The 17,160-nt window shown below is 35.8% G+C and overlaps 1 long non-coding RNA gene across 1 annotated transcript in view; it reads left to right on the plus strand.

Moving 5' to 3' along the window:
- The window catches only part of LOC102160916, a 38,712-nt gene that overhangs the window by 7,296 nt on the left and 14,256 nt on the right, over nucleotides 1-17,160 (plus strand). The gene's annotated exons all lie outside the window — the stretch shown is intronic.

A 17,160-nucleotide genomic window follows, 5' to 3' on the forward strand; every position in this document is an offset into this window, starting at 1 on the left:
CACACCCCTTGGAGAGTTCTTTAGCTTTCTTAGGGCAAAGGGAAAGAGGGATCTGTACCCTGAGGTCTATTTTTAGGAAATCAGAACCTAGGAGTGGACAGCCATAGTGAGACCAATGCCTATCAGTACTTTTATGGTCTTTATCCCTGAGAAGTTCTCTTGGACTGTCTTCCTTTAAGAAGCTCCTTATGTGTTCAGTGGCAAAGGAGCTTAGAATTTCTCTAAAGACTTGAGCTGACCTCTTCTCTTGGTTAATTATGGACTTGGCAAACTTCAAGTTAGCAATTTTGGTAGTAATGAGACTTTTTGTGTAGGACTGGTTTAGGATTTCAAATGGCAACATTTACAGAAGGAATGCCTTCTGAAGCTCTGTCCCTTGTGGTAAAGTTCAGAGGACTTAAAAGGGCCATGCATATTCTGTATGTTTCTTAGGGTCCACTCCAGTGAAAATCTGGTCAGTTTGTGAAATCTCCAATTAAGGACCATTATTTTGCAAGTTGTATTCTCAGGAGTATAGAGTTTAAGCTAGGAATGGTTTTAATCTCCATTTTCACCAATCTCCTTTAGTTTGTTTTTTATGTTAGGGGTGAGTATTTGCTTTCCTTCCATTATCTTTATGGTGGCTAACTAGTCATATTTTTTGAATTTATGAAGTTCTAGGAAGGAGAGCTGATAGATCATTTTTGTGTTCTTTTACTTTCATTCTATACATATATTCTTTTAAAATTTAAAAATGTTGCTTATGTTCTTACTAGAATGACCTGATTTCCTCTCTGCCATGTCAAACATTTTTATGGCTTCATCTCCAGACTGAGAACTAAAAGAATCCAAAGCAGAGGATGTGAAATGCAAAGTTGTACTTTAGAATTTTAAAGGTATCTGAGGGATTGGCTGGTAGTAAATTTTCATGGCAGCTTACCTGATAATAGAGGGCAATTCCCTTCTTAGAATGGCACTGGGAAAAGATCAGTTTAAGATGTCCACTAAAGTTCAGACTTGTTTATCAGTTTTCTACATGTTTAAAGGAGTTCAAAGCATAAAGAATGTTGGAGACAAATTCAAATTTATGCACTGTTTCAGCAACTGCTTTTAAGGGAATGGTCACAAAAAGTGTAGTCTCCTTCTGATAGACAGTTTTGTATTTTGAAGCTTTCCCTCAAGCCATTTGGAAAAAAAATCAACATTTAAATGAGTATAATTTTTCATCCAAAGTTTACAAGTAACAAAAAAAATTTCATAGAGTCTGAGTCCCAAAATGGGGATTAAAAATATAATTTAAAAATATTAGAGCCCAGGTAGACATATCTTCATGAACAGATTGCCATTTTGAGAGGCTGTTGGGAAATGGAAGTTAAGAGAAAAAATTTGAACCCTTTGAATCATTAGGGGGAAATGAAAGTGAGAAATAAAGGTGGAAATTTGTCACCTTGATAATTGTGTAATTGGAGTTTCATGATTTTTGATATATTAGAGCCATTAGAGCAGACTATGTTTCTTTGTGTTCTTTTTAGTCTTTTATTTTTATTTATGTATTGTGTCAATAAGTTTGAATTGCCCTATGATTAATATTGAGTACTGGCATGTATCTTTAGTAAATAACTGTAGGTAATACCAAAAACTCATCAAAGTTGCCCTACATAATGCCTATCATATGCCCTGTACAATGCTCATTTTCATTTTTTTTTTCAGGTAGAAATATGTGTCCTTGAATAAATATAAAATACAGTCAGTTTGTGTAAAATCTGTTGAGTAAACTGGAAAGTCATTTTAATAGTTTTATTTTTATTATAAATATGTTATTCATAACCACTTGGATGTTAAAGCTTTATTATTATTAAAATAGAATTGAGGCAGTTGTCAAACTATTTCATGCCAGTTTTTCTCTACATTTTTAATCACATAGAGTGGAAGTTTAGTTTTTTTATGCTTATTGAGAAAGTAAACCTTTAATCAAGCTATTGACATTTGTAGATAAGGCCATGATCAAGCCTGGTCTAGAGAATAAACTACAGTTTAAAAGTTAGAAGACCAAGATACTGTGCTCATAGAATAAATGGGGGATGCTATTTATTCTCTGGTACATTTTACACCTTTACAAATGGCAATAGCTTTCTCTTGTATTTCTTTCTGGGTGTTATAATGATGAAGTAATCAGCCCTTTGAACAAATGGCATGATATGAATACAAAATGTCAGCTGATTTTTCAACTCAGTTTGCTATGTCATCATTTAGTTTGTTTTGAAAATTAGATTTAAGTCTCTTCTATCTGGAATGCTTCTTAGAATTTAACTATCCTTCAAATCCCTGATAAAAATCTCCTCTGGAAAGAAAATTTTCTACTTGCCTAGCTCCTTTCTCCGCTGAAAGACGTTTAATCTTCCTGATTGCCACCTTCTGGGAAGCACAGGATGTTACTGGGACCATTTCCCTTGGTCCATGATGTGAATCCGGGTGCGAGCCAACATCTCTACCCCCTAGATTTTATCTTCCGTAACTCGATAAAATGTCTTGCCTATAGTTAGGATGCTCAGCAGAATTTTCATTAAGATCATTAGAGCATATGTATAGTAAGTTCCTCTTTCAAACAAGGCTCCTCTTCTAGAATGTTATATTCCCTGAGGTAAGAGACCTTATCAGTTCTTCAAAGAGCTTGCATTCTGGGGCGGGAAGTGGGGAGGCACACATTCTCTTTTGATGGTACATCTCCAGCACCTAGAACGCACATTGTAGGCATGCTCGCTCTGAATTCTTGACGTACATCCTTTTATATTTCCAGAACCCTTTCGTAGATTTTATATAAGTGCTATGATCAGGACTTCTAATTTGCCAGCCCTCAATTTTGTTTTTTTTGTTTTTTGTTTTTTTTTGTAAATGGGTTCTTCCATCTTAGCCTACATACTTATCTTAGACTGCTGGTAAAATAACTACATCTCACATTTTTGCTATTCCTATACCATTTGGTATTGGATTTCAGTACGTGGTAGTCAACAGGTACTAATATTTAAAAATATTTTTATTACAGTGTTTTCAGATTGTTTCTCATTTTGAGAAATATTTTTGATAGTAATCATGAGATTTGGTTAGCTGATTAAAGGCAAGATAAAGTTTCTGATATATAGAAGGAATATATTTATAGGAAAAAATATTAAAATGCATTTAATTGAACAGGCTTTGGAATTTATGTATGTTAAGCTTTAGCATAACAAGAAGAGCTATAATTCAAGATGATCTGGGAGAATGTCGAATACTGAGGGCTAATGCCCTGGTAAGGAACGTAGACTATGATCTTTAAAGAACTTCATCACCACTGCTAGGTAAAATGGGGCTAGTCACCAGTGAGGCCAGGTAAAGGCATTAATCTAACCAGGGCCAGTTTTCAATCAAGAAAACATTGCTTCCTGTTCTTTGATGTAATGCCTGTCAGGGAGAACAAAGACCTGGATGTATGCAAATCCTAACAAAAATTTAATAATTTTCACTCTAATCTCAGAGTTATGAGGAATCCTTGTAAAAGGCAGGCAGAAGCACTATTTTGAAACTCTTTGAGAGTTTTGTGTTTCAGAACAATTCACTTAATTTAAAGGAAATAGATATTTTTATTGCATTTTTTTATTTCAAGAAAGGCTATATTTAAGGCTGCTGACTCTAATCTAATCTAAAAGAGAAATTAAGAACAATGAGAATACAGTACCAGCCTGGTTTGTCTAATGTAAGAGAGAAGTAGATGGCTATATTGGGTAAGTTGATCAGAAGAGGAAATTTGTAATTCTGTTCTTAGGATGTCTTGACCAGTCAACTGAATTTAGTCATATCAGAACAAAGGCTGAATTATTAAAATAATACAATTCAGACCTACAAGAATTAACAGAGAGGTTTAAGTGAATTTTAATAAAAATTTTAAAATGTGACCTTAGTCAATACTTTGGATTTCTTATCAGCTGTCACTGTTGATAGATGATAAACAAACTTAAGATTCCTTGAGAGTTGCTCCTGTTCTACTTTGTGCATTTGTTTGTATGTAATTTGATTAAGTCCAGGTTGTGTTTTTGTTCCTTCCTTCCTCTTTTTTATCTGCTTTTTCCTACTTACCTGGAATAGAATTCCTTTTGTGACAACAGGAATATATGAATAATGGCATTACCATTTTAGGGATTTCAGGTCTTTTGACATCTTGGAAAGAGAAGTAGGTGGGGATTGAGGTATTCAGAAGGCTTTCCTGTAACAAATCATGTGTCTTTTGATTAAATAGCTTCCTCAAATATTAACTATTATGCTGCATGATTTCTGTGGTTGCTTATGGTTCTATAATGTTGTGAGTTTTCCATCCTTTTGTCAGTAGTATCTATAGCAACACACTTTTTTTTTAATGGAAAAGGGCAAATTACCTAAAAATTTGATAAATGATGTTATTTTGAAGTAGTTTAGATAAAAAGGTAAGCAAAATAAAATTGCGCAATACTGTGTTCAAGTGAGTTTTTTATCTCATATATCAGGAGATGGTATATCATTGAGCACTTACTAGGTATAAAGAATCTCACTTGCCACAGTGGAAGGAAGAAGATAAATTCAAATATGATGTGGTTTTATCATTAGGAAAAATTTTCTGCTCTGGCTTCAACTCACTATTATTAATTTATAACCAGGATCATTCATATAATTTATATTTTAACCAATGTACTTAAAGCCATTGCTACTTGGATATTATGATTTTTGCCTTCCAGATTCTGATTTGTGGGGAGAAAAAAAAAAACTGTGGAAGTTGATGCAGAAACAAACTATAGAAGATCTTATTTTTATACAAAATGTATTCCAGTATGAGGAGAAGCAGAAGAAAGTGTAGTATCAGCAGACTAAATATAATCCTTTCCACAATTTCCATGAGTCAGATGGTGCTTAATGCTGTGTAATTATGGAAAGGCTTCTAAAGACAACTTGCCAGGGGGTTCATTTGCAGCACTAAATGTCGAGAGGCTAAATTTGGCACTGTCACTTTGTGGTCTCCTTGTCTTGGAAAGATTTCATTATCTTTAAGATTAAAAGAACTACTCACAATTAATTGGTGAACATACCCATCTCTTTCCAAACTGACTTTTACTTTGCAAAGACATTACCCAGTTATATATTATTCAAAATATAATATTAAACAGAGTTACAGAGTGCCCTTTGGTATTTTCCCACTCCATTCCACCTGTTCTCTTCTTTTACAGCATCGATATTTAAAAGTGGAAACTTGATCCTGACACCTAGTGTCAAATAATTTTTGGTTTGCTTTTGAGGTTATAGCCATGCCACAAATGGATGAATATTGCTAATTGGGTAACACTTTAGTTGTATTAAAAATTAATCTGTATTATAAAAGGTCAGAGTAAAAGAAGCAAACTCTTAATAAAATTATATAAGGAAAACTTAAACACAACTTATAAATGTCCTCACTTACTCCTTCTATTAAGAATTGACTATGTATCTTTTTTCCTAGTTTTTTCACCCTCAAACTAAAGACTTAATCATTATACATATGACTTTATATTTCTATGTATTATTCCAAAGAATATCAGTATATGGTTGTTGATTTCCAATTTAAGTCAGAGTATTTATTTGTAAACAAAATAGAAATCCAGGAGTTCCCGTCGTGGCTCAGTGGTTAACGAATCTGACTGGGAACCATGAGGTTGTGGGTTCGGTCCCTGGCCTTACTCAGTTGGTTAAGGATCTGGCGTGAGCTGTGGTGTAGGTTGCAGCCGCTGCTCGGATCCCGCATTTTTGTGGCTCTGGCATAGGCTGGCATCTACAGCTCCAATTCGACCCCTAGCCTGGGAACATCCATATGCCGCAGGTGTGGATCTAGAAAGAGATGAAAAAAAAAAAAAAATCCATATCATTCTTAGAATATTAGCCTCATGGCAAAATTTGGAGATCAGTTTAATATATACGTATATTTGATTAAACAAAAAATTATTTTAAAATTCAGTTTCAGTGTATTTAACTATATTTAAAAAATATTTTAGTGTAGTTTTTCCCCCAGCTTTATTGAGATATAATTGACATATAACATTATGTTAGTTTAAGGTATATAGCATGATGATTTAACATGATAATTATGATATCTGAAATGATTACCACAATAAGATTAGTTGGTTAACATATCCATTATCTTATATAGTAGTCTTTTTGTGTGTGTGGTGAGAACTTTAAAAATTTACTCTCTTAGCAACTTTCAAGCATACAATATGGTACTATTAACTATAGTCACTATGCTATATTTTAGATCCCCAGAATTTATTAACTGCAAATTTGTACCCTCTGATCACCTTCACTCTTCTCTCCCATCCCCACCCTACCCCCCCCACCAGCAGCTATCAATCTACTCCCATAACTGCATTTTTAGTATCTATGTGTCTTTACAACTTTTTACAGGGAGTTGGAGCAAAGGAAGTAGAGGGTCTTTCTAAGTCCCTAACATCTCACCTTCCATCTGTAAGTGAGAATATCCAACTTGTCAGCAAAAGGTGCTAAGACAGGGGAAAGACGAGGAGAATGAACAGTAATGAACTGCCAAGTCAGGCATCTTGATAGACTTGTTCTGATGTGTGCCTTCACCCCCTCTTCTGGCTACACCAGGGCTGTGCAGGACAATATAAGAATCTCTTCTACGGATCACTGTTAACCTCACATCCTTATAAGCAAAAAAGTCTCCTTTTCACAGTCTTAGAAATAACAACTTACCCTTTATAAACGGGAGGTAGTTTAGGATATGGTTAACACAGTTGACTCTAGATTTGGCCTGTTAGGTTAAATCCTAGCTCTATAACATACTTGTTATTTATCATGGGCCGAACATGGAACTTCATTTAGGTTCAGTTTCTTTTCTTGCAAAACGAGGCTAAAAACAACCTTAGTGTAACTTTTTGAGGATTAAGTAAGATGCTCAAAAATCCACTGAGTATATTCACAGTAAATATTTATTATATTACAAATAACTTTATAATTTTCAAAGCCTTTCATGGTCCATGACCTCCTTTTATTTTCCCAACAATCTAAGTGGCACTGGGTTTATATTAGCCTTGTTAGGGATGAGGAAAAAAAAAAAAAGAATTTATAGATTAACACAAACAGTCCTATACCCAGACCAGAGCAAGTCAAGTGTTGCAATGAATACATAATACTTGCCTCCACTGAATGCTCATCAGTAAATAGATGTAATTATTGGGAATGCTATATTTCCACCTTTCCATTATATTGAAAGTTTAAATCTTCCCAAGCATATGGCCAGTTGTTATGGTGAGATTTATTATTTGATGAATTTCTGTCAATGCATTCTGTACCTTTACCACTTTTTGTAATGTCGCCCGCAGTATCTGGTCAGGGATGACCTGATTGAGTGGTGAACACAATGAGAATTAAAAATTAAGCAGCATGATGACAGACATGATTCAAAGTCCCATCACCTCATAGCAATCCCAACATATTAGCTAAGACATGCATCATGCAAAAAATTCACTTATACCTTGAAGATCATTCAAAATCTAAGCACATGGTCATCTCATTACTTATTTACTTTGGTTATTTCACTTGGTTGCAATCTTGCGCAACAGAGGTTAATTCTTGTGTTTGTACTTGTAACTAGACTTGTGGTGAGTTTTAATTCCTAAACTTGCAATCCCTTCAGTCTGGACATTGTTGCTGGAAGTACAGCTCTCTGGAAGCAAAGAGTGCTTAGAACTGCGTGGGACAGTTCTAAGGTTTAGATATCAGTAGTATGTGCTTTAAGCTTCAGTTATCAGTAGTATTTGTATTTTTGGAAAGGATACTGATAGAAAATTCATGAGGAATAGGACATCAGGTAAACATTCCCTCAGAAAATATAAATGGTTTTATGTCAGAACCAAAGAAATGTTCTGAACAAATAACTAATAAAACAGGAAATCAGTTGGAAAGCACATTTAAGAAATTGATAAAGGTGGAGTTCCCTTTGTGGCTCAGCAGTAATGAACCTGACTAGTACCCATGAGGATGTGGGTTCAATCCCTGGCCCTGCTCAGTGGGTTAAAGATCTGGCATTGCTGTGAGCTATGGTGTAGGTCACAGACGTGGCCCCGATCCTATATTGCTGTGGCTGTGGTGGGCTGGCAGCTGCAGCTCTGGTTCAGCCCTTAGGCCTGGGAAATTCCATATGCTGCAGGTGTGGCCCTAAAAAGGCAAAAAAAAAAAAAAAAAAAAAGAAAAGAAAAAGAAATTGATAAAACTAATTCACACTTTTCAAATTTTCTGGGGAGTCAAATATATGGCTAGTAATATTATAATATGGAATATAGATATTAACTGGGAATAGTACTGAGGGATTAAATATTACAATTACTATGATTATACTACACAAAGATAGTTCCACTTAAACTTCAGCGCTACTTCAAGTGTAAAGGACAGCTAGCTTTCTAATCTTATATGATTTATGAAAGAAAGTGTAAAATCCAATTAAGTTTTGTTCTTTATCGAGTTTTTGGAAAGTTAATGAACATATATAACAGCTCTATTAATTTCTTTGAAGTTCATTTTCTCTGCTTGAAAAAAGTTTATAACTTGTCTGAGGTAATATATCTAGAAATATCATTGAGTGACTAAAAACATCATAATATGAAATGTTTTAATGCACATTTTAATGTCTTGTTACCTATTGGATGAAATTAGATTTTATAAAGTTCTCAAGTTACATCACAATCTGTAGCTATGTTATAATACCTATAAACTGATTTCATACTGATGAATGCAAATCACCAAAGCTGTTTAACCTCTTTAACAAAAATATGTTCATTTCAATTGTTCTTTTTTTTTTTTCTATTAGGAATGGGCTCTCAATGAAAAGTAAAGCTTAATTTCCTCCTGCTTCTTCTAGATTTATTTAACTTCTCCTTTTTGGTTTGTATCCCTTATCCAAGACCCATCGCTTCTCTATCCCACAATGAAATAGTGAAGATGGAGCATTTTCCGTCTTTACAGAGACTCTCTAGGAGTTATTTCCTCCTTTCGCTTAGTTGTACTAGTTCACACTAGCATTAATTCAATATGTAGAAGGAGGGATAAACCAGTTTTCAAGATTCAGAAAGTGTCCCTTTTCTGCTGACTATGAAGAAGCAATCAGTTTCATTTCTGGATTTAAAAAGTCATTGTTTTTTTGTCTTAGAGACTTCTTACCAGCCAAACTAAATTTTTATTCATTTATTTATTCTTACACAATTCCTTGGGAAAGGAAATTAATGCCTGTTTTCATTAGTGGGACACTTCTTTTTCTTCCTAAGAAAGCACCTTGTTTTCTTTCTAAATGCTTGTAGTCCCAGATACAAAGAGGTGATATTATCTTATAAATCACAATAAATAAAAGAGGAATAACTTTGACACTGATTCATATCTCTAGCATTAATATAAAGTGGAGAGTCAAAGAATTGAGACAATCAGAGTTATTGTAGTGGCTGTAATCACGCTTATTGTATAATGTAGTCAGTGTGCAGTTATAAGATACATTAACTAGTGTTACTGGAGAAGAAAAATTTGATTTTCTCCTAATGAACTGTATGCATGCAGTCCTCAAGATAGAACATTTATTGGAAGATATGACATTCATTTCTCCTCCTAAGTGGATATTCATTAAGAATAGTTCCTAACCAATATTAGATTCTATGACCAACTTTTTTCAAATATGACTTCAGTTACCTACAAACTCAAGATAATATATTTATGATTTGTGTTCTACTTTGACACATAAAATCTCATGTTTAAATAGAATGCTGTAAAATTTTAAATATATTTAATATCATCACGTACATCCAAGGGTGATCTAATTCAATGTTTTTTTTTGTTTTTGTTTTTTTTTGTCTTTTTGCTATCTCTTGGACCGCTCCCGCGGCATATGGAGGTTCCCAGGCTAGGGGTTGAATCGGAGCTGTAGCCACCGGCCTATACCAGAGCCACAGCAATGCGGGATCTGAGCCGCGTCTGCAACCTACACCACAGCTCATGGCAATGCCGGATTGTTAACCCACTGAGCAAGGGCAGGGACCGAACCTCCAACCTCATGGTTCCTAGTCAGATTCGTTAACCACTGCGCCACGACGGGAACTCTTAATTCAATGTTTACATCAGAAATATTTTTTCCTAGTCCTTTTTTTTGCTTTCTAGGGCTTCACCCATGGCACATGGAGTTTCCCAGCTGCAGGCCTTCACCACAGCCACAGCAACGTCAGATCCGAGCTGTGTCTGCAAACTACACTACAGCTCATGGCAATGCTGGATCCTTAACCTACTCGGCGAGGCCAGGGATTGAACCTGCCACTTCATGGTTCCTAGTCAGATTTATTTCCACTGCGCCATGGTGGGAACTCCTACATCAAGAATATTTTTTAAAAATATACAACTGTACTAAAATAGTCAATAAATTATTTATTTATATGTTAGCTTAGTGGTTGCAAGTAAACAGAATTCTGTATAACAAGTATTTGGTTATCAAAGTTCAGGTTTATTAAGCACAAAACTTTTGGCTTAAGTGAAATGATCACCCCATAGCCACTTTAGTTTTCCATATAAGGCAGCGTTCCTTAGATGAAGATTTTCAAACTGTCATTCAGACCAATCAGAGCCCAGTGAATAATGAGAAGGTGCACATTTGATGGGTCACATCACTGAGAAGTAACAGGCACATCCATAGTGTCATTTTTCCAAAAGTAGATTATCTTTTGGCCGTTGAGAACTTTGATCGCAGTAAAGTGTTGACATGAAAATCAATCACATTCTCCTTAGTTCAAGATCAGTATGCAAGGGCTCAAAGACAAAAACTAAAAGCTCTACTAGAAACCAACAAGTTTTACAATATTTTGGAGAGTTAGTTTCATTTAAAAGCAACTTACATTTTGAATTAAATACTGTATGTAAATAAACAAGATGACAGTTACAGTCACTAAAACACTTGAGTGCATTGTTGTTTGCTCTGGGATCTCAGTTACTGTTGTATCAAATGTTATTAAGCAAAACTGCAGGGGGAATTAACTTGAATTGCAGAAATTTTCTCTTTTGCAGATGAAATAAAGCAGCTGTCAAGTAAATACATCCAGGACAACTGGGTCATCAGCTGCTTTTAAACTTTTGGAAACAAATAGGAACTAAAACTTTCCTTTTGATGTAGCTTTAAGAAAGAGATCCAGTTTCCACTGAGATTTTATTTTTTAAAAAAAGCAAAACCACTGCTTTAATGTTTTAAAACTTATACATCTTGCTCTTTAACAACTTAGTGAAAGAAGGAAATAGAGGACAAAAGGCAGAGCAAATACAGCTTCCAAATATAGTACCATACTCATAATAAGTTTACTGAAATTATATGTTAGAGTTTATTTATTTTTTAGTCAGGATTCTTTTCTCCCCAAATCTACCAGTTTGCTTAATAGTTCTATTCCTTTCAGTGAAAAATATTTCCCTCTGAAAGTTCCTAGAGTTCTCTACTGTTGAAAGATGTTTCAGTGACCAAACATTTCACCCTTTTAATTACCTTAATGGCAGAGAGGTCAATCTTTTCTTCTTTGGGTGGGGCAGGTGCAGGTGCAGGTGCCGGGGCAGGGGCAGGGGCTGGGGCAGCAGCAGCAGCAGGTTTCTTCACGTCTTTCTTTGGTGCCATTTTATTTCAAAGGATGGGTTAAAAGAGGAGCACCTCTAGAGGAACCTGTTAAAGTGATTCTTTGGAAGAGGAGTGGTGGTTCGGTTGATCCACAGCCCAGTATCTTGAAAGTGGACCCAGAGTGTTAAATGGTATAAGGGCATGCATATATATTTCACTTAGTGCCTAACAGAATCTTGACACTTGCAGCTGGATTGGACAGTTCACTAGTCAAGGGGGATGGCATTCCGGCTCAGACTATAAATGGAATCTAAAGGGTCAGGGCTTCATCAATTTTTTTAACTCCCCACTCCCCCACCCCCCACCCCTCCATATATAAAGGAGAAAGAAGTATGGCAAAGCCAGCCAGCTTCAGATCCTTTGGTGACAGTAAAGTAGATTGACTGATACTTTTTCTTGGTAGAATTACAGTTCTGCTGAAGTTGTAAATCTTTTTTCTTTCCCCATGCCTAAGAAATTTTAATCAAGGATTTGATTTCAAATTTGGCAGGGATTTTGGCAGGGTGTATCACACACTTTCACCCAGCTTCTTTGCTCATGCTCCTCCTCCCTTGCCATAATTTTGGAAAAAATGTTGGTCAGCAAAGAGGTAGTAGTGTTTAAAAATAGAAAGCAGACGTATTAGGAAAGCCCATTAAGTCTTAGAGCCGCTTCCCTTCTAGGGAGCATAAACTCTGACTCTCTCTTTCTCTTTTAAATTGTGGTGAACTGTATGATAAAGAAAGATAATTCAAAACTCCTTCCTATCTATCACTTAACTTTTTTCTATCATGAATATCAAATGGAATGGATATAACAGGAAGATTTACCCTCTTGCCAAGTAGTTTTACTAAGAGTAACTTTCAATCAAAGCAGATACTTATCCATTTTATTTTCTAAATGGAATCAAGTCTAAATTATTTATTTTTCACATAAACTTTTTATCCATATTAGGGAGACAGGATAAATTTTTAAATTTACTCAAGTGGCCAGAGAGATAAAGAAAAAAAGGTCTTTATCCATTAGGTGGGGTTATGGTGAGTAACTTGAAAGATTTTCCTTTTTGGTCTTTAGCTTTCTCAGTTTGCAAGGCTAGACTCATTTAAGAAGTGTAGGATGGGAATTCCTGTTGTGGCACAGCGGAAATGAATCCGACTAGTGTCCATGAGGGTGCAGGTTCAATCCCTGGCCTCCCTCGGTGGGTTGGCAATCCAGTGTTAACATGAGCTGTGGTGTATGCCAGCAGCTATAGCTCCAATTTGAACCATAGCCTGGGAACTTCCATATGCTGTGGGTGTGGCCTTAAAAAGCAAAAAAAAAAAAAAAAAAAGAAGAAGAAGGAAGAAGCATAGATTAATCAATGTACCATCCTCACTTTTATTCTGTTAATTTGTGAGACATCTAATTACTGATTTATGAGTAGTTATTAATTAGGAAAAAACCCAATAGCAATTTTGGGATTTTAAAAGAGCATATTCACACATTACATATATAAGAATATACATATATATAAATATGTATAAAATGCATGTATATATGTGTGTGTATATATACATATAAAGTATACATATGTAAATATGTATGTGTGTAAACACATTATGCATTCTAATCGTTGAATATAATTGTGTTTAAAGATGTAGATTTATTAGCTATTTTCTTTTTATCTGACATAAAAGCATTCTCCTTCTTGGCACAGGTCATGATTCCTCTCCATATTTGATAGCTAAGAGAGATTCAGACTCATATTAGCAATAATTCATTAAGTCACAGCTGACCTGCCATTAGTCTCCTGATCTCACATGATGCCCTGATGTATGGGATTATGTTATCCACATAGGTTCAGAAGCTTTCTTTTTCGCTCTCTCCCCCATGCTGCCCCACACCAGGTACTCAATTATTACTGGAATTAACTGCTGATACTCATTTCTTACATATAAGGTAGTCATGAGAATCTGAACATATTTTATTTACCTAAGTATATCGCTTTCGTCAAGTTTAAATAATTAGAAATCAAAATATAATGCTATGTTTACAATAGAAATTCTGTTTTTGTAAATAGCAGAAATTTGTCTACTAGTTCCCTACCCCACTCTAGATTATCAAATGAATTCCTGAGTGATGGATATGCTCTTACTTTAATTCACAGCCTATATGAATACTTTGCTCCATGTATAGAAATCCCTTAAAATCTGTGACAGGCTTACAAGTGAAAGTGCTTTATGTGTTCTGAACAAAACAATTTGATATGGGAACATTTTATTTCATAATAACAGGGAAATGGCTTGATCTCACTATATATATATATATATATATATATATATATATACAAATCCTTTTGTGTTACCAAATATATAACAAATTTATGAATTCATGGAGGAAAAAAATACGTTGATATAGAATTTTCTGCTTGAAAAATGGAAATCACAAAGGTATAATGCCATTCATATCTTATTGAGGGTATATGCTCAAAACATTACTCTTTATATTAAGCTTGACTATTAAGGTGAGGTAGTGTTTGACAGGCTCTTCCTCAAAACCCACAACCTAGTCTAGTCATGTAAGGAACAGCAATCAAACCCAAATTGAGGAACATTACAAAATTCATGACGAACACTTTAAAAAAATGTTTAAGATTTATCAAAAACAAAGAAAGTCTAGAATTTTTCACAGCCCGGAAGAGCCTAACAGAACATGATGAGTAAATGTAATGTGGAGTCCTACATAGAATCCTAGAATAAAAAAGGGACATTATATTGTATCGCATAGGAAAATATAACAAGTCTCTTGGGATAGACCATGATGGGAGATGACGTAAGAAAGGAAATGGGTTGTACGTACACACACACACACACACACATACCTATGTAGATGACTGGGTCACTTGGCTGTACAGCAGAAAATGGCACAGCAGTGTATATCAACTATACTCTATAAAACTATAAAACTATAAAATTTCAGGATAAAAGGGACATTAGGTAGAAACTAAGGAAATCTGAATAAAGCATGGACTTTAGCTAAATACTAGTGTCTCAGTATTGGTTCATTAATTGCGACGAATGCACCACATTAAAGTAAGGTGATAACAGCAGAGAAAACTGGGTACAGAGTATATGGGATCTCTCTTCAGCTTTTCTATAAATCTAAAACTATCCTCAAATGATTTATTTTAAAAACTTTAAGAACTAAAAAAAGGAGTTCCTGTCGTGGCGCAGTGGTTAACGAATCCGACTAGGAACCATGAGGTTGCAGGTTCGGTCCCTGCCCTTGCTCAGTGGGTTAACGATCCGGCGTTGCCATGAGCTGTGGTGTAGGTCGCAGACGCGGCTCGGATCCCGCGTTGCTGTGGCTCTGGCGTAGGCCGGTGGCTACAGCTCCGATTCAACCCCTAGCCTGGGAACCTCCATATGCTGTGGGAGCGGCCCAAGAAATAGCAACAACAACAACAACAACAACAACAACAACAACAAAAGACAAAAAGACAAAAAAAAAAAAAAAAGAACTAAAAAAAAAAATTAAACTAATTCACCCTGAAACTTCAAAGAAGAGAGGTGTAAGATTTCATTCCAACTTAGTCAATAATCTTCGTGTTTTGGTCAGGCGTATTGTAAAAGGAAAGTCTAAACACGTATATAGATGTGTGTAACCTTCTACCTTCTATTCCCTTTGTATCTAAATTCTAGAAGAATTTAGAGCCTTTCTGCAACTATGATCCCAAGTAATTTGATATAATAATCAAAATCAAAGTGAAATTTCTCTCTTGACCCTTCCTTTTTATAGGACCATGTGACAAGGCTTACTTGTAAGGAGAAAGAAGGACAACAGCTGAGGACTCATGTTCTCAGTGACAGCTGATACAGTCTGTGTCCAGATTTCCAAGTGTTCTTCATGCTTAACTGTACCATTTGTTGTATAAGTTTTTTTAGAGGCTTACCAAAGCACAGGGGACTGGCAGGGAAGGGACAAATTCACTGCTAAAGGTGGCTAGTCACATTCTACCTTCTAATCCCTTTGTATTTTTTCACGACACAGTCAAGTTTCAATATTTATCAATCTTTTTCTTACATGATTGTGTAAATTTTTAGGTTCTTTTTGGGTAAGAAAAAAATACTTATTTTCTATTTGGAAGTGTTGGGCCTGGGAAGTGTGAGCACGCCGTATTTCCTCTTCATTTCATTGTACCTTATCACAGCGTAGCATGCTTACCCATGGACCAGGCAACCACAGGGATTATTTATCACATGTATTGACCACCTATAACATGCTAGACCCTGTTATAATAGGCATTAAGATTACTGGGTGAACAAGATGGATTTGATTCCTATTTTCTTGGAGTTCTGCTGGGGCTTGGGGGCCATAAAAGATAATAATCAACTAAATAAAATGATTGCAAATTTTCACAAGTGGTAAGGAAAATAATTCCTGTGAAAATAACTCCTTTATTTTTGTTTGTTTGTTTTTTTTTTTTGGCTTTTAGGGCCGCACCCGCAGCATATGGAGGTTCCCAGGCTAGGGGTCTATAATCGGAGCTGTTGCTGCTGGCCTACACCAGAGCCACAGCAATGCAGGATCTGAGCAGCGTCTGTGACCTACCCCATAGCTCATGGCAACACTGGATCCTTAACCCACTGAGCAAGACCAGGGATCGAACCTGCAACCTCACGGTTCCTAGTTGGATTTGTTTCTGCTGCGCCACAATGGGAACTCCAGAACTCCAGAAAATAACTCCTTTAGGTGAGAGTGGACACATATTTTATATAGGCATCTCTACGGAGGTGCCATTTTAGCTTAGAAAGAGCTCCTTTCCTGATTTTTGGTTTAAACTTTTAGTTTTTCTGAGAAGCTTTCCTGAAGCAGTAGAAGTAATACATAATTTGCAGTTGTATGGAAATTAATCATTTACAAAATGAGTTAAAAATGTACAATGTATATATTCTTCAACTCAAATTCCAGTTCTTTACACTTAGTAGTGAGTAACCATTTTTGTTGCATTTTAAAATTACTTGGGAGATTTTATTAAATAGCCATGATGGGTTCCAATCCCAGAAATTCTGATCTAACTGGCCTGGTTGGGGAGGGGCTGGGGCCTGGGCAGCATGGATATTTTTAAAAGCACCACAGATGATTCTTTTTTTTTTTTTTTTTTTTTTTTTTTTTGTCTTTTTGCCATTTCTTGGGCCGCTCCCGTGGCATATGGATGTTCCCAGGCTAGGGGTCTAATCGGAGCTGTAGCTGCCAGCTTATGCCACAGCCACAGCAACGCGGGATCCGAGCCGCGTCTGCAGCCTACACCACAGCTCATGGCAATGCCGGATCCTTAACCCACTGAGCAAGGGCAGGGATCGAACCCTCAACCTCATGGTTCCTAGTCAGATTCGTTAACCACTGCGCCACGACGGAAACTCCATAAAGCTCCACAGATGATTCTTTTTTTTTTTTTTTTTTTTTTTTTTTTTTTTTTTTTTTTGTCTTTTTGTCTTTTTGTTGTTGTTGTTGTTGTTGTTGCTATTTCTTGGGCCGCTCCCGCGGCA

This window comes from Sus scrofa, chromosome 15, assembly GCF_000003025.6.
Source record: "Sus scrofa isolate TJ Tabasco breed Duroc chromosome 15, Sscrofa11.1, whole genome shotgun sequence".
Classification (NCBI taxonomy): Eukaryota; Metazoa; Chordata; class Mammalia; order Artiodactyla; family Suidae; genus Sus; species Sus scrofa.